The sequence below is a fragment of the Zophobas morio genome, unplaced genomic scaffold (genome assembly GCF_036711695.1).
Source record: "Zophobas morio isolate AGI-343-1 ecotype UQ-CSIRO unplaced genomic scaffold, CSIRO_AGI_Zmor_V1 ptg000002l, whole genome shotgun sequence".
NCBI lineage: Eukaryota > Metazoa > Arthropoda > Insecta > Coleoptera > Tenebrionidae > Zophobas > Zophobas morio.
Window position 1 is genome coordinate 9,954,623 of NW_026972107.1, and position 25,013 is coordinate 9,979,635.

At 34.3% G+C, this 25,013-nt stretch overlaps 1 protein-coding gene across 4 annotated transcripts in view; it reads left to right on the forward strand.

Moving 5' to 3' along the window:
• Nucleotides 1-25,013, forward strand: part of LOC135127396 (uncharacterized) — a 174,424-nt gene that overhangs the window by 44,092 nt on the left and 105,319 nt on the right. For all 4 annotated transcript variants that reach the window (XM_064053841.1, XM_064053857.1, XM_064053846.1 and 1 more), the window contains exon 2: nt 3,212-3,285. The gene's annotated coding sequence lies outside the window, so the exon portion shown is untranslated. The remainder of the gene's footprint in view (nt 1-3,211; nt 3,286-25,013) is intronic.

The following is a 25,013-nucleotide window of genomic DNA, read 5'->3' on the forward strand; positions in this document are numbered from 1 at the left end:
ACACCAAGATTCGAAAGGCTTATAATTCGTATTGAAAGGTTGGGAACCAAGTGTTCGGACGAAAAAACTAACACAATTATAAAATCGTTTAACCTGCTTAATTGTGCCTCGTCTTCTCGTCCGAACACTCTTTCTTCATTTTCATCATTATTGTTTTCTACACAGTCAATGAAGTGCGTCGGCTTTGGCGGATAAATGAAATAAATCAGTGTTACCAATGTACTTTGCTATCTGGGATTCCTCAAAAACTTTATTTTTATGCTATTTGTACCACTGAAACGGCGGTTATCTTAATCGTGCAAAAGGTCTATTCAGATAGAAGATAACTGACAGGTTGGAGCGACTTCTGGGAAAAATAGGAGATGAGATCGTTGTTCGTGGAAACAAATTATTGCACTACTACTTAGTTCATAGTTAAATTATGAAAAAGTGTTCGAACGAGAAAACGCGGCACAATCTACACGCTAACATCGTTTTAATTCATTTGGGGACATTGGGACAAATTTTTGCCAAAGAGTTGCTTTTTCCAGTGAGTTTGTATACTGTCGAATCGAAAAATATCTCTTAACCGTGTAATTATTAATAATGAATTAATTACTAATCAAAAATTAAAAAAATATATATAAGTGAAAATAGACAAATAGAACAATGTAGCTTAGGCAGGAATACCCAGTAAGTGTACACAACCTGATTTTAGATTACTAAAATTACTAAAATCTTGTCTGGGAGCAATGAAACACAAAAATGTAACGGAATAAAAATACAAACTAATTACGATTGGTCCATAACGATGTTTTGTGGTGTTCAGATTGAATTACATTCACAAATCTGATTTCTGCTTTGTGTTTTTAATGAGGTTAATGTTTTTTTTTTTCATAAAATAGGAGATTCCAGGTGATCGATTAAACGCCTACCTGAAATATTCTTATCTCGTAACTGCAGAACCAATTTCCTGAAGACGAAAAAACTCTAAATTCTTCTGGTTTATTAATGATTAAAATGTGCACAAAATATACATAGCATACCTATTATTTTACCAAATATCCCGTAAAACGTTGAGCATTTCTTAATTTATACAGGGTGATAAAAAATGACGCATATATTCGATGGTACGTTGTTAAGAAGGCTCTATAGAACTCGAAACAATTGGTTAAAAAATCTCTGACCCAATTTTTAAAAACATTAAACTTCAAACTTCATAATTATGGTATGTTTTAGTCTGAATTTAATTAAAAATCTGCGATGAAAATTGCCAAAAATGGCATCTGTCAACAGTAAAAAATGACGTTGCGAATCGTATTCTAACAAATTATTATTAATTAAATTATTAATAACTAATTATTTAATTGTCTATTAGACACTGCAGTTCATTTAAACGAATTTTGATGTTCAATATTTTCAGAAGTTTGGTGTAAGAAATTTTGTAACCATTTTTTTTTCTTATTACCATCGAGCATCCAATAATTTTTTCATCATCCTGTATAATGAAAAATTTCATTTAGTATTTTCAATCATGATTGCAGAAACGTGTGTAAGGTTTCTAGTTTCTAAGATCAAGAAATAAACACTGCCTCCACGAGCTTAACTTACGTCGCAAGTTAAAGCTATTGAGAACAAGTTCTCAATTGATGCTTCATTGTGGAAACAAGATTACTAACCAACTAGCTGACATTATCAGTAGATCCAACATAATTAATAAGCCTCCACTGCTTGTTACTGTTTACCAAAGCTTGGAAACTTTAAACACACATCGAAGAAAAATATCTTACAACAGTCTCAAACTTGCTCAGTTCGAGGCACACTGGAATTCACTGCTTCATAGTATAGTAACCATTTCTTGCAGTGTATCTGAAGCTTCGTGGCCACTATTTTAAATTCTAAACATAATCACAAAGTCAAAATTATCTGCGTTAAATACACATTAATATTAACACTGACCCGGTTTCTTTTCACACATTTAGCACCTGAATCTCAGTGTATACAAGCTATTATGACTGATGGTGATGAATTCAAGCAAAAATAAAAATAGCCCGATTTTTCTCAATTTTCGGTAAATTTTCATCGTCAGAAAAAAGCGCCTTTCTCGTCGTGCATTTTAATATCAGTGTGTGGTTGGAGGGCCATCTGTCGTTGCAATTTGTTACAACCGCGGCCTGTTCAACAATCAGACCGAAAACACAAATAAAACCGAAATTTCTCCTAAATCACTCGTAACGTATCAGACTTTTCGGTGATTTCGTTTGCGCGGCATGAACGAGCGCCGGTAATACTTTCAATCAGTTGCAAAACCTGATAACGAATTCGTCGGAAGTTTTTATTATTTTATTATTTTCCTTGACAACGTTAATGTCAATTTCTCAACGGATTAGTTGCTGCAGAACACTCCATGAATCCTAATTCGTCGCTTGCAGGATATTACACGCTCTGTCGTAATCCGCTACGTAAACGCATTTAATTGAACACGGGCCATTTGCAATCTTAAACCCGTCGCCACAATTGCACTAATTTATTCCTCATCAATCAGCGATTCTTCGCCACAATGCAAGAAGCAAACTTCCAATTAGCCCTAATGGTCTTCAAATAAATTATTCGTTTGCGGCCGTGCCGAAAGTAATTACTATCACACTTAACGTTTATTCGATGTCGAAGATCGTTCGGAGAGATAATAATTCATTTACGATCTATGCGTTGACCTGGTTGTTACTTTCACGGCAATGTCAAAGTCGCCGGAGTTGTATTTACATTAAAATAATTAATAGGAATGAAATACCGAAATTCTTTCGAAATTAATTTTGTAATGGATTGTGCGAGCTTTCATCATACCGTATCATGATTAATGATTCACATTCTTGTCAATCAATATTGTGTAAGTTATTGTTGTGAGAAAAATAAACAGTCCGGTTCTGCTACACATAAAAGTTCTGTTTGTTCTGTGGAACGTGGGTGGAGTCAACACCGCTTTGTTGAAGATTGTCTTTTTTGTATTCATGAAATGCAGATTTTATCAATGTTGTCTGGATGTTATTTTCGTTTAATAAAAAAAACTTACTTTTATCGCAGCTTCGTTTTATACTCTTCATATTTTTTATTGGGATATGCCGAAGATGAACTACATGACGATAAACGAAAGTAGGACGTGTTTATGCATGATAAAGTTTCTGTTATTTTATATTTACTGCTCTTGTAATATTGGTTATTTCGTTTTTTTTAGGTTGCAAATATCCAGACAGCGGAAAAGAAGCAAAAAATTCAGCCGGCCGACTCATCTATATCCTCGACTGTAAGGTAAATCCGAACTATTTACTTGAACATATTTTTTTAAGTGCGTTTAAAAGCTCGTGCAAAAAATCAAAATCAGGAGTGTCGTTATTGCAGCTTTCACTCAGCGTTCTTGAACTAAGAGCAACTTTAAGAAAAATTGTTATCTCGTTGAGAGGAAATTCTAGTAGCTTTCACAAAGATAAGTACTTCGAGGATCATAACAAAGACTTTCCTTACAATATTAATTACATTCTGTTACTACTATAACAGAAATCTGATTTTCTCGTTGTTTATTAACGCAGCAATTCACTATTAATAAAAGTAAGCACAGTTGTAAATTATAAAGCGCCTGTTACATTAAGATCGAAGAAACAGCGTAAGGTATAATGGCCCCTAAAAGCTAATGAAATATTCTATTAAATAATAATGAATAACGTAAACCGGAACATTACTAAATTTAAAGCTCTTCATCAAGGATAAGTGCACTAATAATTATACGAAACGTCAGTTTCCAGAAACAAACAGGGATAATTATCCTTGGGTAAATTTATGGTATTATCTACTATCATAATGAATAATGAGCATTCGTGCGTTTGGCGTAAGTCGATCCATTCGTTAATAAAATACCAAATTTTCCGGATATCTATAATGTTTATTTTTCGCGATTGTGTTCAAACAAAAAGAGGAAACACCATTTCTCTGAATCGTCCTAAATAAATATTGGTTGACCCAAGAAATATTTTTTCATAAATAATGTGAAACGTGCCTGGGAAGATTAAGTCTGTTGACTGATATCCAAACACCTTTAAAACGTGTAAGTAAATAAAAGAGGTCCTGTTTTTGATACTTTGTAGAGTATTGATTTAAAAAAAAATGTGTTATTTCTTATACTACATAGCAACTATATTTTCGTATTTATTTTCTATCTTCTTACTTTGTATCATTTTCTGTATTAGCTGTCTCTCTGTCGTCTGTGTCGATTTTTATTAGACCGCTATTTTCCAACTTCCGGACAGTTCTAACCAAAATTTGATGACGCCACTTCAAAATTTTGCATGGTAAATGCTATTTATTTTTTTCTTATACTGTGACTGGTCTATATTTTTTAACTTATAACCTTAGATGATTTTTTTTATGTTTTCCATTTTCACACTATTTTCGTGGTTCATTTATTATTATTGTTTAGAGTATTCACTCAAAAATTCAATTCTTAACACATCTACAAATATTTTTCAAATCCCTTTTAGTTTGACGGTAATGTGAATTCTGGTATCTGAACATAATAGGAGTCCCCACGATTCTTTAATTTTTTTCTAAAATGAAAAGCAAGGACCCTAAGGTCCTTTCAAAAATTGACAGAGGCTCTCAAAATTCTTCCAAATTCTTTCAAAAATAAGACACAGGAAGCCCCTGAGATTCTTTCTGTTTCAAGAATAAACTGCAAGGAGCACTTGAGATTCTTTAAAATTGTTTCAAAAATAAAACAGGAGGGATTTTCAAGGTTATCTCAAATTATTTCAAAAACCAACCACAGGGAGCTTCTGAAATTTTCAAAAAATGTGTAAAAGTTGTCAGCAGGGTTTAAAGAGTAACAGAATTTTATTCTTTTCGAAAATAAATCACAGGGGACCCCTATTTTTTTTCTGTCAAAAGTAGGAGCCCCAAGATTCTTTAAAATGTATCCAAAATTAACATAACAGAAGCTCCTAAGATTTTTTCACACTTTTTGAAAAACAAACCTCAGAGAGTCCCTAAGAGTCTCTAAAATTTTCTCGAAAGCAGGAGCCCCAAAATTCTTTAAAATTCATCAAAAACAAAACAGCAAAGATCCTTAAAATTTTCTCAAACTCTTTCAAAAACAAACCACATAGAGACCTAGACATTCTTTGAAATTCTTTCAAAATTGGAGTCTCAAAATTCGTTCAAAGTTTTTCAAAAACAACACACAGGGAGCTTCTGAAATTCTCTAAAATTCTTTCAAGGAATGCCTCTCAGATTCTTTCAAATTCTTCTTTCAAAGGAGTCTTGTTTAAATTTCATTTCAAAAACAATGGCCCCCAAGATGCTTTTCAAACTTTCAAAAATTAACCACAAATTGACGCTGAAATCTTTAAAATTCTTTAAAAAACAAACCACAAGGAGCCCCTTATATTATTTAAAATTCTTTTAAAAATAAAACAGCAAAGGTCCCCAAGTTTACTTCAAACTCTTTCAAGAACAAACCACAGGGAGTCTCTGAGATTCTTAAAAAAATGTCAGCACAAGCCCTCAAGATTCTTTCAAACTCTTTCGAAAATAAAAAAATAAACCACAGGGAGCCTCTATTTTTTTTAATTCTGTCAAAAGTAGGAGCCTCAAAATTCTTTCAAATTCATTCAAAAATAAAACACCAGGGACCTCAATTTCTTTCAAACTCTTTCGAACACAAACAAGAGCTCGTGAGGATCTTTAAAATTTTTTCAAATGTATGAGGCTCAAGATTCTTTTAAATTCTTTTAAAAATTATCACCACGGGGCTTCCAAGTTTTCTTTAAAATTTTTTCAAATGTAGGAGGCTCAAGATTCTTTTAAATTCTTTTAAAAATTATCACCATGGGGCTACCAAGTTCTTTAAAGTTCTGTCAAAAAGAATAAATCGAAAGCCCCTTCGAAAAAAAAACGACAGGAAATCCCTAAAATTTTTCAAAATTTTTTCAAGACTATGGGCCTCAAGATTCATTTAAATTATTTAAAAAATAAATTAAAAAAAAATGTTTCAAAAGCAGGAGTCTTTAAAATTCATTCAAAAATAAGACAGCACATTCCATTAAGATTTTTTCAAACTTTCAAAAACAAATCGCAGGGAGATCCTGAGATTTTTTTAAAACTCTTTTAAAAAGTAGGAGCCATAAGATTCTTTTAAATTCGTGCAAAAATACAACAGGAAACCTTTAAAAGTCTTTCAAAAATTTTCAGCAGGTGTTTGGCAGATTCTTTCGAATTCTTTTAAGAACAAAACACCGAGGGGCCCACAGTTATATAAAATTCTTTAAAAAATAGAAGCAATTCTTTCAAAAATAAACCACAGGAAACCCCGAATTTTTAAAAATTATGTCAAAAGTAGGATTTCACGATTCGTTCAAATTCTTTAAAACATTGTCACCAGAGGCCTCCCAGGTTCTTTCAAATTCTTTCAAAAACAAATTCTGTCAAAAATATAAGCCTCAAGATTATTTAAAATTCACTCAAATGAAACTTTCTTAATAACCACAGGGATCTCCTGAGATTCTTTAAATTTTTTTCAAAAACTGGAGCCTCAAGAGTCTTTAAAACTCATTCCAAAAAATATCACAATAGAGACAAGATTTTTTCAAAAAGAAAACATTGGGTGCCTCTGAGATTCTTTAAAACTCTTTCAAAAGCAGGAGCCTCAATATTGTTTAAAATTCACGTAAAAATAAAACAACAAGTTACCCCAAGATTCTCTCAAACTCTTTAAAAAACAAATCACAGTAAAAACCTGAGATTCTTTCAAATTCTTTCTTTTGTAGAATTCTTTCAAAAATAAAATATCGAGTGCTCATCAAATATAATTCAGCAGAGGTCCTCAAGTTTTTAAAGTATTCTTTATCTCTGAAATAGTTTCTAAAGCAATACTTTAATGGTGGGAATCCTTACAGGATTTTATTAATCACTTTCGTAAAGAAACGTGATCAAAATAGCAATCGTCTTGGAGTTCGCACTCGTTTTTATAATTTGGTCTACTAATGTTCACTCATTCATTTTCACTTTCCTTGAGCGCAATTTTCATCCTTCTGTACTCTGTACTAAGGGGTATGGGTGTTTTAAAATTGGTGTCAAAGTCGTCGCTAGTCTGATACTCTCTGATGTTATCGATGCGAAAATTTTATCAAGCATCAGCGTGACAGTTGTAAACAAAAATAGAAAAAAACTACAACGAGATTTCATCATCCCTTTGAAAAAGATCGAATCTAGCTAACAAAATTCCGCACCGCTTATTGGGTTCAGTTCAAAATGCGATTTATGATTAAGTGCAGTACGAAATTCGGGGCGATCCGGCGAGATTTAACTCGAATGTTTGTTCTGAAAATTAAAGCTTTTATGCGTTAATCAAAAAGTTTACTTAACTCTTTTATTGCAAACGGACGTAATAATGCCGAGGGTGTTCTACTGAAAATTATTATCGAGTTCGATAAATCCGCACAATCAAAGCTGTGTAATTGACCGGATATCCGAAATCTTAATTAAACCATAAAAGCAAATTTTCAGCCGGCTCGAAAATCAACATTCGCCGATAATGCGAACGGGATGTGTGAGCGAGGCTAATTGATGCAGAAGTAAAACCGGTATTTGTTTCTCCGAAAATGGATTTTCCTCGAGTATCGGATTTTTGTTCGTACACTTACGAGAGTCGCGCAAATCGAGTTAGAGTCGTGTGCGTGTTCTCGGTGTATTTATGTGCCCTTTTTGCGAATTATGCCCAACTTTGAAATTAATCTGCGAGCGTTTTCATTTGCTAATAAAAAAATCTGTTTGAAGTTGCGGGGTAAAAATCCGATACTTGAAGTTGAAAAGAATTTTTAATATTTGTAAAATAGTATCCCGCAGAAAATTGCTGAGTCTCTTGGGAATTTTCATATTAAATTAAATAAACAAGGGCTATAAATGGAGAAACACATCGAAAATGCAATGATTGCCCTTTTACTTATTGCTAATATTTGGTAAGAGCTTCACGCTCTGTTAGTTTATTCGATTCGATGGTTCTGCTCATAATCTAATATCGTCCGCCGCAAAACCAAACTGAATTCGGATGTTGGCTGGGCTAACAATAAGAGGTCTTCATAAAAACCTTGTTAAACAATAAACTTCCGTGTTCGCTCGCTGAAATGATAGTACACAAACCCATCGCCGATTGTTATTTGCCTATAAATAACCGCCTCGGTTGGTAAGTCGTTCAGCCAAAATCTCTCCACATGCATAATTCATGTTCAAACAATTTCACTAATGACGTAAGAAGAGCAATGAATCATTTCGCTTGTTTCGATAACAACAATAACATAACCATTTGTTACGTTATCATTGTTCCACCGGAATTGATGCGGGCTGAAAGAGCACCTCCGAAACAATGGCACACCAAGAACTGTATTGCTGCAACTCCAAAATCCTTTAATGATCCTCGGCGTTTGCGGTACATTTGTATCTTTGATACCTATTATATCGGAAAGAGAGCACACCGCACAATGGAAACAATTTCAGAGGCGAGTGGATACGTGGGCGCATTGATTTCAGCTTTTTCAGAACCAAAAATGGAACGAAATTTCAATCCCTGCAAAAAATCTTGCAATTCCTGCAGGGTGCCGCATCCACTTTTTTTTATCTAATCGCAGTGAACATAGTATTTTATTGAGATTTTAATAATAATCATCACGCTAGATAAAACAATTCAATTCCAGTTGTTCACTGATTTCTAAGTGAGGTAGCGGCAGTGTCCACAATGCTGCCCATGAAGTTTTGAGGAAGACGAGCTGCTCGAAGGGCTTCATCTCCGGCTTTTTGGGTACGGAATTTCGTGGAGGAATTTGCTGCACCCAACACCAATAAATGCACCAATTTGAGCATTTATTCCGTTTAATTAGTCCTACAATAATCATCACACTGGATGAAATAATTCAATTTGAGTTGTTGAGTGATTTTTGGGTCAGAAACGACGATTAATTTCTAAATTCACGTTTCAACAGTAATCTTAAGTGTAAAATAGGTATGAAGACTAGATAATAATAACAAAATAAATAGCAGGTACTTCAGTTCTTAGGAGACCAGAATCGCTAAATGGTTGCTATGTTTGGTGGATATTTGAGTTATTCCGGGACACGAATTTTCGTTTTGCGCATATTAAAGTGTACTTGAACTTCTGTATATATGAAATCTGACAGTTTTATATGTGAAAACTGAATTGGTGTATTAATTATTCTCGCGAATCCCAAAAAGTCACAATTCGAAACCTCCATTATTTGAATTATCCGCAATACCAAAACCGCATTTCGGAATTTTCCTGTCGCAAATAACGTTATTCGTGTGACGTGAAATTCCAATTTGCATATGCGATTTGTCAGTGTTTGTGGTTAGAGCCCATTGGATGCACTGATAACATTAGAGATCAGAATGATAAAAGCTTTTCTGGCAAAGTTCAACACGCGAGCCAGCTGGAATTTATCAAATACGTCAGACATATCTAATTACCGAAACCGGGAAAGCGTTGCTGTATTTTTGTCTAACATTAATTTCGAATAAAGCCGAGCTTTTAAATGCATTCGCCGTCAGTATTCAGGGTTTATTAAAATCCGTAAAACTAAACTGTTATGTTCTTTATTTACGGCTTCGCGAAATAACGTCGTAATTTTGCAGCAAAAACGAGGACAATAGCTCCAGATATTACTAGGGTTTTACTGAATAATAATTAAAAAATGTGTAACTGCATTTTAAGCTCAAATTATTCGCTTAATCTCGGGAGATAAAAAATTTGATCGTGTTTATGGCGTCTAGTCGAGATGAATACTTTTTAATCAAGATATAATGAACAGTCAAGGGTGAGGTCGCTAATTCATAAAGGAACTAACGGGCGCGGATTAAAACGGTGATTATACGAGGTAATTAAAGCCTAATCGTATTTTACAAAACGTGAACGCCGTCATTGTGTTATACACATTGAAGTTCAAAATAATTCAAGTGATTAAGGATCGATCCGTGCAAAGATGATTAAAAAGGTGCGCTCAGCAGTTGTATTAATTCAAAGTTTCCACTTTAATGAAAAAAGTTCGCTTCTAATACAAAAGTTTCCTATTAATATTACATGACACTTGGTATGTTTCTTTAGTTCTCGAATTTTTACTCCCAAGAGGTTGCCGCTGAAAGCACCGTGATACGCTAATTTTGACGAATGGCGAATTAAAATTTTTTTATCTTCTAGAATACATTTAAAACTATCGAAACTATTATTCATAAATAAGTTGATAATGGTTTGTTGTTGTTTGAGTTACACTTGTGGCGACACAATAACACGTTGCTAAGCTCCTCCGTAGTCTAGTGGTAAGGGCATCCGCCCGGCGTATGGTTCGATTACCACCGGAGAAGCAACATTTTTCTTCGCTTACCTACATTGGTCATTGGTGACCACCGACAGAGGACGCACGCGCGCAACATCCTTTTGTTACTGCCCTGTGCCCGCTGTGCCCAGAGTCCCTTTGATCCCTACCCTTGCACACCTATTTTTTTCCTCGACTATCAAAATTCTCTTTAGTTCTGTTTTTCGTATTACATATTTTTAAAGATATTCTAAATTTTCGTGAGCGAATCCGCGAGCAAAAGCTAGTTTAATCTAAGTGTGCAAAAATGCTCACGGAAACGTTACATAAATATTCTGTTGCACTTTGTGTACGTAAGCATTCTAATTGCTTTTATATTTTAAATATGTAAATTATTCTGTTATTTGTGATAATATTTTTATGTAATATTCGTTATACAATTGTTACATAAATTCACGTTCACATTGACAGTGAACTAGCATTAATATAATCCTGGTTCTATACCCCACTCTTTTTAAAAGCTGCTAACAATGTTGAAGCTGATATTCACAAAAGCGTGGTTCTGTATCTGGAATTTTGTGTATTTTATGCTTTCAGTAGTTTTACAAGCGTTTTTACTCTGAAATTCGTTTGATTTTAAGGGCAAAAATGCTAAAAATTACGAGATGCAGATGTGACGCAAAGTAATTTTACTTCGACAAAAGAAACTGAAAATAAATATAAACTGAAAAATTCTTTTGTCGGGAAGGGAGAGATTTCCTTTGTATTTTTCCTCTAGACAAAATTATACTGTAGTCGCTAACGGCCCTGTTTCCTCGAATATTGTGTACCTGGTTGTTATTACGTTATATGAAAGGCTAAGGGTGAGTCTGAAACAAATAAACAGAGACATTCATTTTTTCATTATCAAAGGTCCTCCACGAAGCGACCCGCCACTGAAAATGTCCACCTCAACCCTCTTTCGCCCCAACACTTGCATTTTTATCTCAGCTTTTGCAAAAATCTGCAATAACTTGCATACCTCAACGCAAAAAACAAACCCCACTTGTTAATTTTTTAATCTCGACTAATTTATTTCACAGTGTTTTCGTTTCGCGTATGTGGCATTTTAATTAAAGCAGGAAGTAGCGTAATGTATTTGAAAAATTTAATTAAACACATTAAATTCGCCTCAGCGCGATTAATAAAATCCAACTGCAAGTGGCCATACATCGCGTAGTTTTTCCGGTTCAAGCAACAGTAATTATTCGTGGGGATTGCGAAACCCCAAGGAGGTCCGCAAAACTTTTTTCATCTCCACTTAGGCCGTTCGTACGAGCTAAAGTTCACAAAACAAAGGTCCAGGAAGCGCGATTTACATAAAAACCAGAGCAACATGGTCTTGTAGGCTGACAGTCCACTTACAATGGAACAAAGTGAGAAATCCCGCCACCATAGAGCAAACATGAGGGTACACTCAATTCGATAATGTAAGGCTATTGTTTGCGTCTAAGTTCTGTCACCGTTTACAAGCTGCTGGGAGTGGTCATTAATAATCAGGATCTTCTAGCGGTGTACCTGCAGCAATAATATGCGGTTGGTAATTAATTGGAGTAGGACTACGTTTATTTCCAGTCACGTTATAGCAACACTGGGGCCATCGAATACTACACTCTGTTTAAAAGTGGTTATGTATGTGAAGGCTTGAGCATAACAGCATTGTGCATGCCGATGGTTAAGGTAACGCAGTGTTGACTATGCATAGTGCATAACTTCGTGGCAGATACTCGTAGTAATTCGACTCGTCGCCACTGGAAGCATCTTTGCAATTTGTGGGTCATAATGTGGGGAATTTTGTTTTCAAGTCACAGTAAAAACATTAATTTTGTTGACGTGGCTATAAACAACTGTCATCATCAGTTTTAAAAATGACGCTTATCAATACCTGCCTTTCGCTTTTTAAAATTATTAAAAGTTGCATTTGTAGTTAAAGACTTTTTGAGATATAACGCGACGCAGCCACCAAATTTTTCAATCACTATGACTAAGATATATGACCCGACAAATAAATTTCAGAAGTTCAAGAATCATTATCTGCGATAAATCATGCAGGAGTTGTCTATTGGTTTCAACACTTACCCTAATCCGACTAACACTGCGTTTGGATTTAATATCCGCTTTAATTTGTGAACTAGTTACACGCTTATCATGTTATTTGACGACAGGTGACTTTGAATGCTGATTAGCGCTATCACTTTTCCTTAATGTATCCTTGTAAGATACGTTCGCTTGTTCGATTGAGTTTCACTTTTCATTAACGTGTGAGAAAATCCAGCTTTTTTAATTTTTCCTTGATAACATACACTTCTTTTCTAGTTGTACTCAAAGGCTTGCTTTAAAATTTCCGGTTACATTGAAGTGGATTCTAAATGCCCACTCTTTTCAGCTGCTGCAGCTGGTAAAAGACCGAAATGCAGCCAACACCAGCAACATTTTAGTCCAGTTTAGAACTTCAGTGAAAATTCTGGTTAATTAATTCCCAAGATTAATTAGCACTTTTAATTAATTAACCAAAGGAAACTAAGTTAAAGGATCACGAGGAAATAAGAAAAATTGAAAACCACCGCAAAGTTTCTTAGAATTTAACGCCTTTTATTAAAAATTAATATCTGTTTTAATATCCCTTTTCCGTACATAAATAACGTCCTAATCACGGAATGTTTTAATGATTTTTTTGAAGAGATTTCAAAAACACTGTTCCAGAAATCTCTACTTTTATTATGTGTTCCTAATACCTCTATTTTTTATTCTGCCAATTCATGATGTCTCCAGCACTGTTCTGTGAAATTTCGTTTCACAAGCTTTCTCAGTATGCTTTTGCGTCGTTTAACATCTACTGTACGCCATAATAATATAAACTGGTTACTTACCTGTTTCCTCGACATTTCATGATCCCAGAGTACAAAAAATTGGTCTCCCGTTCCCGCCTGTCTGTCGTCTACGTCGATTTTTATTAGACAGATAAACTCCGAAACTACTGTACCGATTGCCGTCAAATTTTATATTTATTTTAAGAGGGTCGTGTAGATGGTAAAGCGCTAAGCAAAGTTTGTCTAATCACTCCACCACTCCATTTGATGACGTCCACCCAAAAAGTTTTTTAATAAAAGCTATTTAAGTTTTATAAAATAGTATATTTCTATAAGTGTGGTTGTTCGTTATAATTATTTTATATTGTTTAAACTATCTTGTTCTTTAGCCACATAGGACGAACCTCTGCAAGCATAGCGCTAGTCTAGCTTTTTATTAATGATCAAATCAAGAACGGTTCATACTATTATTTCGATTATTATTAAGAAAACTCACTAGAAACATAGGTATGACATGCTTCTTTACCTGTAGTTTAAGAGTCCGTACATAGCTTTCTTTTAACTTATAGGGGTTATTAAATTCTGTTTAAATAATCTTAGATCAATTATTGTTTAATTTTCCTAAGTTGTAGGCTGGTTGGTGCTCATAGTAACATAGGATCAAAAAAAGTCTTCTAGTAGGTCATGAAATTCATTTTTAAAGTAATGATGTTGGCTGTTTGAAACCTAATTTGGCCGTAACAGTCAAATCGAACAAGGAACACATTAGAGTAGCCAACATCATTATGTAAAAAATAAATGTCGTGGCTTACCAGAGGACTTTCTTTCAGTCATATGATATAAGGTTACGGTATCCCATCCCATATCTTTCTAAAATTTTTCATATTTCCTCTCTTGGAACAAATTTGTTTTTGCTTCCCGAGCGTAAATCAAGGAACTATTGTAATCGAGTCGTCGGCCGACTCTCTACTTTTACGTTTTCTCGACCTTTCATGACCCCGAGTACGAAGAAATAGATCGCCAGTTTCCATCTGTCTGTCTGTCTGCCTGTCTCTCTGTCTGTATGTCTGTCTGTCTGCCGTCTGTCCGGATTTTTTGAATATTTGAACGGTAATTCTCGCACATCGCCATGTCTCCTTCTTTGTGAAATGGAATAACTACAACTATTTTCCTTTTTTGTTACACGTTTCTTCTTTCAAATAGTCTTCAATATCTTCTTCTCTCATCCTCTCTGGCAATTTCGCTCTCATTTCTTCTAACGCCACAGCCTTAACCATTTTCAATATTTTTAATATGTGTTTAAGTTCCTCTTCTGTACAGTTGGCCTTGTCTACAATTATTTAGTTATATGTAGCTTTATTTTAGCTTATAGGGGTTATTGAATTTTAAGTTGCATTTGTTCGACTATACTTCAAGGGCGGGGAAATTTTGACTAAATATCCCATATCTTTCTAAAATTTTTCATATTTCTTCTCTTGGGACAAACTACAATTTTTTTTAAATATGTTTCTCCTTCTTTATGAAATGACATAATGAAAACTGTTTCCCTTTTTTTTTGTCACAGGTTTCCTCTCCCAGATGTTCTTTAATATCTTCCACTCTCTCCTCTCATCTTCTTTAGCACTTCAGGCCTAATTTCTTCTAACTCCATAGCCTTACCATTTTTCAACATATTTAAGATGTTTTTAACTTCCTCTTCTGTAGGTACGTTCACCTACAGTTATTAGTTTCTTATTTCTTATACGTTCCTCTTGTCTGCATTCCATTCCGTCCACCTCTCTTTATCCTTTACTTATTGTAACTCTACGTCTTCTTGTTGTTGTCTAGGTCCTTTCAAAATCAACTTCCTCCCCTTTCCATTACTCTCTTTCATTAAATCTTCAACGAATCTTCTCCAAGCCTTTTACTTTAGATTTTCGAACGTCTCCTTTTAACTTTCTTCTTCGTCCTCCACATCACCTGTACTAAAGTCAGTAATTCTCTTCAGCAGTCGCTGCATGGCTACATTTTGATTTCTTCCTGCTAAAGGTACTTTTACTATTAAAAAAAAGTGGTCGAAAGCTATTTTGACAGAATTTCCCTTGCCCTTGATGCATAATCCGACAAATCCAGATCTTTAAAAAATATAGGAGTATAAACATTTGATTTTACGATATTCGTTTTGAAATAACCGCTGTGAAATAAAAACCAGCTGCATAAATATCACCCCTGCAGCCCCTGCGCCGTATGGACAATGTAAAATATACTTAAAGCCCTTAACTAACGGGATAAATTGTCCTTCAGCACTAGGTAATAGCAATCTGAAGCTTTTATTTGGAAGTGTTTATTTATGTTTATACATCGAAAGAATGTCACCTAGAAATTAGTTTGATTTGAATAAGTTTATCTTCTCCAAAAAGTGAACTAAAATTATTAATTAAACCACACAAAATGTTCCGAATATTATAATTCTTATTTTATCATTATTATATAAAGACCTGCGTATTCTTACATTTTCGGAAAACGGGGTGATTCGCTCTTAATTTGACCAATAAAAAATTTGTTATGGCGTCACAAACATAGATAATATACATTGCGAGAGAAAAAGAGAGAAAAAAAAGAAAGAAACGAAAGGCCCAGCTAGGAATCGAACCTGCGACGTCTGGTCCTCATTCCTTAGGGATGCCTTACGCTAATGGTAAACTACTATTATACCGTGCTTTATGTTTTTGCAAAAATTTGGACGGTTAGGGAAAAACTCAAAGTGGATTTGTACACTTATAGAAACATGTATAACAGGTAAATCGAATAAACATAGAACTCTTTGAAATGACGTCTTCAAATTGTTGGTGGGGATGATCAGCAAAATTTTCTACCTGATACTTCTAATATACATACAACATTTGATAACAATCGGTCCAACAGTTTCGGAGATTATGTGTCTAATAAAAATGGATGCAGACAGCAGACAGACGGACGGATGGACGGACGGACCGACAGACAGACGGAAAAGGGAGACTACTACTACTACTACTAAGAAATAAGAGCTAAATTGCCAAAGAAGATGACAGAACAGAGAAGAAGATATTGAAGACTATCTGAGAGAAGGAGATATTAAAGACTCTCTGAGAGAAGAAACGTGTAACAAAAAAGGGAAATAGTTGTAATTATTCCATTTCACAAAGAAGGAAACATAGCGATGTGCGAGAATTACCATTCAAATATTCAAAAAATCCGGACAGACGGCAGACAGATAGAGAGACAGACAGACAGACGAACAGACAGACAGACAGACGGACGAACGGACAAACAGACAGACGGAAAATGGAGACTACGTTTTGTCATGAAACGTCATAAAAGTGGCCATTCGTGCAATGGACTCGATTACTATACTTCCTTAGCTTACGCTCGAGAAGTAAAAATCGTTACGAAGTTATACGAGCACATAGACAAAATAATTTTCTTTACAATGTATTTTATACATATTTTTTAACTCAAACAGCAATTTTGCGTTCTTTCTCTTTTTCCATCCTTTTGCCACATACAGGGTGATCAAAAAATGGTGAACTGACGCAATGCCACGTTGTTACATTTTCTTTATGGAGCAAATAAAAATAATATAAAAAATCCTTGTCCGCAGATGTAGAAGACACAGGCTTTCAAAATTTAATTTCTCTTTTGGTTATTTAACTATACATATTTTAATTCACTGCTTAGTGCTAAGTACACGAAATCATTCAAACTTTCATTATTGAAAATAATTTTGAAAGTATCATGTCTTTTATCGCCTTATAATGAAAAATTCAAAATGAATCTGATAACATTTGTTAATTTTTCACCTTTTTTAATCGGTGTATTGAAAATGATACTTTGTTTGAATTTGACAAGAAGAATTTTTTTAACGATTTTTCTGGAATTTAGTCCTGTGAACTTAATAATGTACGGTTCATTCAATGATCATTCTTTGATGGATAACTTGATAAGGGTACCCCACAAAATGTCCTGACCTCATCTGACCTGACCTGACCTGACCTGACCTGACCTGACCTGGCCTGACCTGACCTGACTTGACCTGACCTGTGAATAAATAAAAACCAAAAAATACATCCTTAAAACAGTTGCATTTTATGAAACGCAATTTTCGTTTTCTATCTACAAAAATTTCATACTAGGCTATTTTGACGGGGTTGTTTTGTCGGGAGCTATATTGTCGCTGGGCTATTTTGACCGAGCTATTTTGATGGATCACTGTTATAAAAAATGTATCTGTTTTAATAGGATCACGTTTTATTAATTCAAAAATTGTAATTATTTAATGGAGTTCGTATGAAAAATTGACGACCAACTATAAACAACATGATCTTGACAGCTCCAAAATGAGAGATCTTGCAGCCATGAAACCACATTACACTTAATTAGCTAACGTAGGCGGTTCTGTGTTTAAGTTCTGTCACTATTTACCAACTAAAATGGTCATTACAATAATCATCTTCTCACGCTGTTTCTGAAGTAATAACCTGGTGTTGGGCAATTAATTGTGCTGCGACATGCATTTATTCCCAGTCACGTTACACCAACACTGGGAACTGAGCTTGTATCTCACCCAACGTAGACCTTACACATAAAAATTGTCTTAATTAAAAAATCTCATGCATATGCAAGCTCACTTTTATTCCAAACCTTATGCAACTGTTTGCGGAATATGTAACAGAAAGTGAACAAGCGAGCTCATAATTGTTTCTTTGGTGCAGGCTGCTATTAGATGTCGGACCGTGAATAATAGTGTGCAATTTTAAAGTTCAAGGTACAATAAGCGCCATGAATAAATAGATTAATTATGAAAGAAACGCGAAAAGATTTTTAAGTATCCCAAAATGTAAACTCGTTCTACAACTGAAGCAGAAATTTTTTCCTTATAGTTGGGGATCTCCGGACTAGACTGTGATACTAACTAAAACTGGTTTATGGCAACATTCAAGAAGTACGGAAAAGGTGCTATAAAACTAGTACTTGTCCAAAGTTTTTTTAAGGCGTTATATATGTTTAAAATTGTAAATACACATTAGGTGCTATTTTATGAGATTTAGTGAGAATTTGGTGGCCTTCATCCAATGATTGTTATTTTGTTCGCATTTAAGTTTATTAACATAATTGAAAAAATGAAAAAAATTCAATTTAGTGCTTTTTGTTGCAGTTATAATTATAACAAATTTTATTTTATTATTATCATGATAATGATTATTGTATTCAACAAATGAAATTGTATCGGTCCATATTTTGTCTTTTTACTACCAATAAAAATACTAACTTAATTAACGTTAGCTAAATCATTCACAAAAACAATTGCAAATATTTATGTTAACGCCGTCTGTAAACCATTCTCTATAATAATTAAACTAGCAATGAAAGACAAATAATTTACTTTCCAGTACACTGACGCTAGACTTTGTTGACTTTGTTTGGTTTTGTCTGAGACGTCTTCAGACACGTAGTGTTAATTAAACTACGACGAAATTATTAATTTAAAAACGAAAAGCGCTACGCTTTAGCTAGTTCAGACGAATAAATCAGTTTCAAAATATCCAATTTTTCTTTCGGGCTTTGAATTTTCTAGTGATGGCTTGTGGTTGTCAGTTTAGGCACCTATGTGATGCGTGAAATAAAAGGAAGGTTTTATCCATACCCCACTTGATATTTCCTGCATATTTATTGTCTCTTCTCTTTTAAATGTAGCGTGAAATGTGTCCTGGCCGAAACTTAGGTTAAATACGCGTTCCTGTAGCCCATCTGATATTTTGCATCCCGCAGCATGTTGAAAAGCCTGTAGAAAGCCGCACACTAAATTGTCCTGTGATAAAACTGTCATAGTTAAGACCAAACAGCGCTATAAATTCTGAGATATCTGGCCCATTTATAATTTCAGGTGGCCTTTAGTCTCTGAAAGATTCCTTCTGAAATTAATAAAATGTGACGCGGCGTGCCGAATCTATAAATCTCGTGCATCAACTGCAATGAATCAAATTTTATTTATTTGTAATAATTCAGGTTCGTGTTTAGTTTCGTACTAAAATTTATAGCAGGAAGGGCACTTTTTTAACTCCTTCGTGTCAAAGCATTTAAATTCACTCGTAAAAAAGGTTGATTTAGAGAAGCAATTTTTCACGTGCTATAATAAGTCGAGCCTGACTTCGGGCCGGGCTGTATAGTGATGATAAATTCACGCCTGATTGGAAATTCTCGAGCCCTTTTATTAGTGGTAAATCATTTTTAAGCCCAAACGTGACAGTATTAAAATTAAAATTGAATTGATCTAGTCAGATAAACGTGACGTAAAAATATTGTGATCTCTGTAAATTGGGAGCGGATTTTGTTTTGATTCCGGGATTTTCAGGTACAATTAAAAAGAGTGCAAAGAGTGGCGGACTGGAAAATCCAGGAACAGAACAATTCGTTTATAGCCTCCATAAATCACCCTGTCTCATATGACTGAATTACGATTGTCAAAATGTGTATAACCCGGTGATCGTAAATATTACTTTGGATATGCATATGTCTATAAATTCGAATGCGTTTTATATCTTACGCCGCCATATTTCATGAATATGCGCGGATATTTTAGAATCCGGACATAACGGGGACTTCATCCGCTTCAAAAATTCCATATTAGATTTACCAAAGAGGATTCCGGCCGTCCACAATTATTAAAATTGCCGTTCGAGAGCGAATTTCCGGAGGGGAGCTCCTTTCGACACCTGTACGATTAATTTTATTAAACAATATGATATTTTATGCGGCATTAAATATAATGGGGTTCCTTTTTCGCTAAAAGCGTTATATTAAAGGACATTAATCATCCTCGTACCTTCCTGAAATAGCTGTTATTGTTTTCCTCGAATACCGTTTTCCTTTTTATGTTTATTGCTCTATAACGTAGGGGAAATAATGTGATGGAATATCCTGGTGGTAAATTTTCGTGGCTTAAATGACGGCTAGTTGCCTTCATAAAACGCAGTCACAGCATAAGCGAAAACCTCACGGGTATGACATGTTTACAAGTTGAGAACGAAACGAACCCTAGCAAGATTTTCCACAAGACTTATATACTCATTTTTTAACAACAAGATTACTCCTCACATGTAGTTCTGTTAATTTAACTAACAAGGAATTAAGGATTGATAAAAATTACAGAAAGACCCAGTAGGGTCACAATCGGCAATCAGTGTGATGGCCACATAATCGAATGAGAATTAAGTCTGTCCAGTATCAACTTAACCCGATGACAAGTTACAGGATCCACAGATGCTTCTAATTGAGTTAGCCGTTCCTGCAGTCCCGCTATTATGAATCTTTAATTACCTCTAGACCTATGGCCGAATTGTATCTACACGGTCATTTGCATACTGAAACCGATGCTGCATTTGCCTAATAATTACCAAAACTAGCATTTACAAGACCCTAACAGAATATTGGCAATCGTATAAATTAGGGATTTCCCATATTGGCACCCAGTAAATTTGATTAATGCTGTTTGTTCGCCGTATCGTTTCATATCGCCGAAGCAAATTTTATAGACGCGTTATGTACGATTGCTTTCATTTTACGACCACATTTTTAAATTTACAATATAAAGGTAGATAATAACGTCACCGCTCGAAATGGATGGCCACTTTCAGCTAAACACAGATATTATTTCAACAAGATTTCAGCCCTCATCAAATTTTACAGTGGTGACATCAAAAAGGCGTGTAGACAAATTTTATTGTAGGAAAAACTAACGAATTTTATTGTGGATGCTCTGCCCTGGATAGCTGTTATTTACTGGATTTACACATGAATTGCAGTTTTCCGCTCAATTTATTTTTTGATTTTGTTTCCGTTTTAGCGGCCTGCAATAATCGTATATACGGACCCTGTCATTTTGCTGCAAATTAATTAAAGTTTTCCATTAAAATACCATTAGTTTTATGGACGCGAGTGTATTTGAACCATTATTTTTACAGCAACGCAACCAATTGTGGAGCCCTATTTTTAGTATTGTTTTATTAGCAGTTAAAATAGTGCCGCCAACTAACATTTATTAAATTCTGACACGTCACACATCAAAAACGAGCTCGCTTTCGACTCGTTTTACAAAATCGAGTAAAAAATATCGTCAGTGTATTTCCTTCCAGGTTTGGATATTCCTTGCAACTAATGAAAGGGGAGATTTTTCACGCGACTACCGAGAAAATTGTTTATTGCCGTGCCGCGTTCGCTGTAAACTTCTCAGGGGCCCAGCTTGTGATTTTATCATTTTGAACTTAGCCCGAGTCTTTATTATGCAGATAGATGTAGGATTTAATTTCGTGTATTTACTAGCTCCAGCCCTGTACGGCGTATGATATAATTTGCATATTTTAGCCGGCAACGAGCGGGCACAAGTGCAGCCAATTAAAAAAATTAGTTTTGTTGCTTCCATGCCTCTGCGCTCAAAACCGAGAACAAAATTGGTCAATTCTACGACCGAACAGACCGGCATCGGTTTTATGCAAATTAATTGTGTTTCTGGAAATAGTAGAATCCTCTCGTAAATACGAAAATTTGATGCGAACGTTCTGCCGAAGCCATAAAGGAAATGTTGCGGAGTTGCTAATTCGGGAGATGCATTGTACGAGAGTTACATCGAAATTCGTGTTGTTACATGTTGTGATGCAATTAATTAGATGGACGGAAGTCGGAAACCCCTGTCTCGTTGCGATGGATTTGTAAAGCTGGATTTCACGAAACGAAATTTACATATTTTGGATTAGCGGAATTCGGAAGTCAGCGTTTCTTAATATATTTTAGGGGCGGTGGCGAAAACAGAACTCAACTTGAATTATGTACTGAAACAAAATATAACAAAATACATATGTTAACTCAGATTTTTCATGGTTCCATAACCGGTCTGCCTCAAAGCGGTGGCCCTGGACAACACATCGTGCGTATCTTTAGTTTTACTTCTTATACTTGGATATTCATATATAAGTCTAAACTGATTTTCAGGCTAAGCTTAGAGCGTTTGACATCCTTTTCATTCATTTATTTAATAAATTAATGATAGTTGATGAATTGGTTATTATTTTCGCAAAAATTTAACTTTTTTCGAACCATGAGGAAAGAATTAAATACTTGTAAATTAACGGCTGAAGTTTTATAATTCAGTTTTTGGTTTTAATAAATTTCCACAAGTCGTGAATCCTCTGAGCCTCCTAATTTAAAAATTTATAAAACTTCGAGTACTTTAGCATGTTGCTTTAATGTTTTTTGACGTAGAATTCCATTGGATATTTCTTTCATTTTTTCTAAAATTTTCAGAATCTCCAGACTCATAAATGTGGTTAAGGAAATTTTTTATTATTTTTTCTGCAAGGAACTGAAGTGATTAAAAATTATGTTTTTTGGAGTTATGGTACCATTTTTAATATGTTTTAATTATATGGCTGTGAAAAGAGGACTGCATATAAAGAAAAAATATTAACAACGCCCACCCGCCCTATCTCAATTGTGATGATTTTTTTTATTCATTGTGAGCCGAGGGGCGGAGCTTAATTGCAAAATCCTTGTTTCTCAACAAGAAATTACTACGCGAAACATGCTCTTAAATCTTAAGTAATCAAATTGTTCAAAGAAAACTATGTACATCTATGTATTAAATCAAAAAGAAAGCCAAAGATTAAGCCCCTCCTACACCCCTCCCGATATCTGTTCTAATAAATTTTTCATTCGTTATCAGACCGAGGGGTTAGGCTTAATTACAAAATCCACATTTCTCTACAAAAATTTACCGTTTTGAATGTGTTTTATTTGTCATGTTGTGAAAAGAGGACTGCAGATATTAAAAAAAAGGCAAAATATAAACCCCACCCACCCGCCCTGTCAATTCTGATGAATTTTTCATTCGTTATCAGATCGAGCGGCGGAGCTTAATTGCAAAATCTTTGTTTTTCTACAAGAAGTTACCATGCGAAACATGTCCTTAAGTAACCAAGTTGTTCAAAGAAAACTATATGTATTAAATAAATAAAAAGCAAAAATTAAGCCCCACCTATACCCGCCCCAATCTTTATTGTGATGAATTTTTCATTCGTTATCAGACCGAGGGGTGGAGCTTAATTACAAAATTCACATTTCTTGTCTTGCGAAAAGACGATTGCATATATTAAGAAAAAAAAAAGGCAAAATATAAATAGCCTCACCTGAGTCGATCTGACTAGATCAAGAAAAACTTCAAAATGTCACATCAGATTTGTTTGTTCGAAAATATACAGCTTGTAATGCTTCGACAAATAATTATTTTTGTTGAAATTATTCATAATTCCTCGATTTTTGAAGACCCGTATGTAAGTAGTGTAACTTTTACTTCAAGGGTAAACGTTTTTATTTTTGAACAGGACAATTTTCAGAACTTTTTAGGATCGTAATAAAATTGAAAATTTAGAGTTTTTTTTTGCATTAGGTTTCAATATTATAACTAATTTAAAGAATTAATAACATATTATTATTAATATGAATAACAGTAAGTTATTGTCAAAGCTACTCTTAGAGGTTTCAACCGTCAACTTAATTTGATTTGTCAAATTATTACAAATTTCTCCAATTTGAGAATTTCATTTTCAGGTTTTTTTTTACTTAACAGAAATATAGATTATGGCTGCACAATAACACGTCGGTAAGCGGAGAAAGATAAGCTCCTCCGTAGTCTAGTGGTAAGGGCATCCACCCGGCAACATTTTTCTTCTCTTACCTACAAGAATTAATAAAATTAAGAAGCGAGTTGTGATTTTTTTCACAACAAGAAATTTAAAATACACTGAAAAATATCTGATCTGCAATTAAATGTTTCAGTGTTACTGTTCTTCTTCAAAAATTTTAACAATTTCCAAACTTTGTATTGCCAATTCAATTTTTTTCTTTGTAGAAATTGATGATCTTTGCAGTAAAAAACTGAGGCTGAACAAAAGCAAAATTTTCGCTTTGGGATTTTCTACAATATCGGACTGTTTAAGTGCTATTTCATCCTTTTCTCTACTTTTCTCAACGATTCGTGACCCTTTGGTGTATGAAAAAATAGATTTCCCGTGTCCGTCTGTCTGTCGTCTGTGGTCTGTTGAAGATTTTATTAGGCAAATCAATAATAATTTCCAAAACTACTGGACTCGTCGTTGCGAACGTTAGATGTTAGAAATATCGCGTAGATTGTAAAATGCTAACCAAAATTTATCTGATCATTCTCACCAACAATTTGATGACGTTACCCAATAATTTTGGATGGAAATGTTATTTAAATTTTATAAAATTAAATAAGCCTATACTTGCGGTTTATGAATCCGCCTTGAATTTTTATTCTAAGCATCTTTCTAAATTTTCGCAAAAAATAGTGTAATAAGAGGAATGTTTTGCAAGAGACTGATGGTTCAGATGGTTGTTAGGTGGGTGTTAATGAACCAAGGTTGTGTGTTCCATTCCCTCATGAGCAATTTTTTTTTAAGTTGTTTGATTAGACTTCACGGGCATGGAAGGTTCTGTCTAATGTTATCACACCAATTTTTTAATTTATATTTTCAGGGGTGGTAATCTAACTAATTAGAAGTGAATTAATTGTATTTTAACGGTGCTCTTAGAGGTTTCAACTCTCAAGGTGATTAGATTAAGCAAATTGTTAATTCTTTCCAAAGTTTTTAAAATTTTAATGTCAGGTTATTTACTTAACAGAAATTAAAATTAATAAATTTTAAGACTAGCGAGTTGTGAATTTCCTTTCTACATTAGAAATCTCCAATATTATGAAAAAAAGTCTGATTTGAAAAGAAATCTTAACATC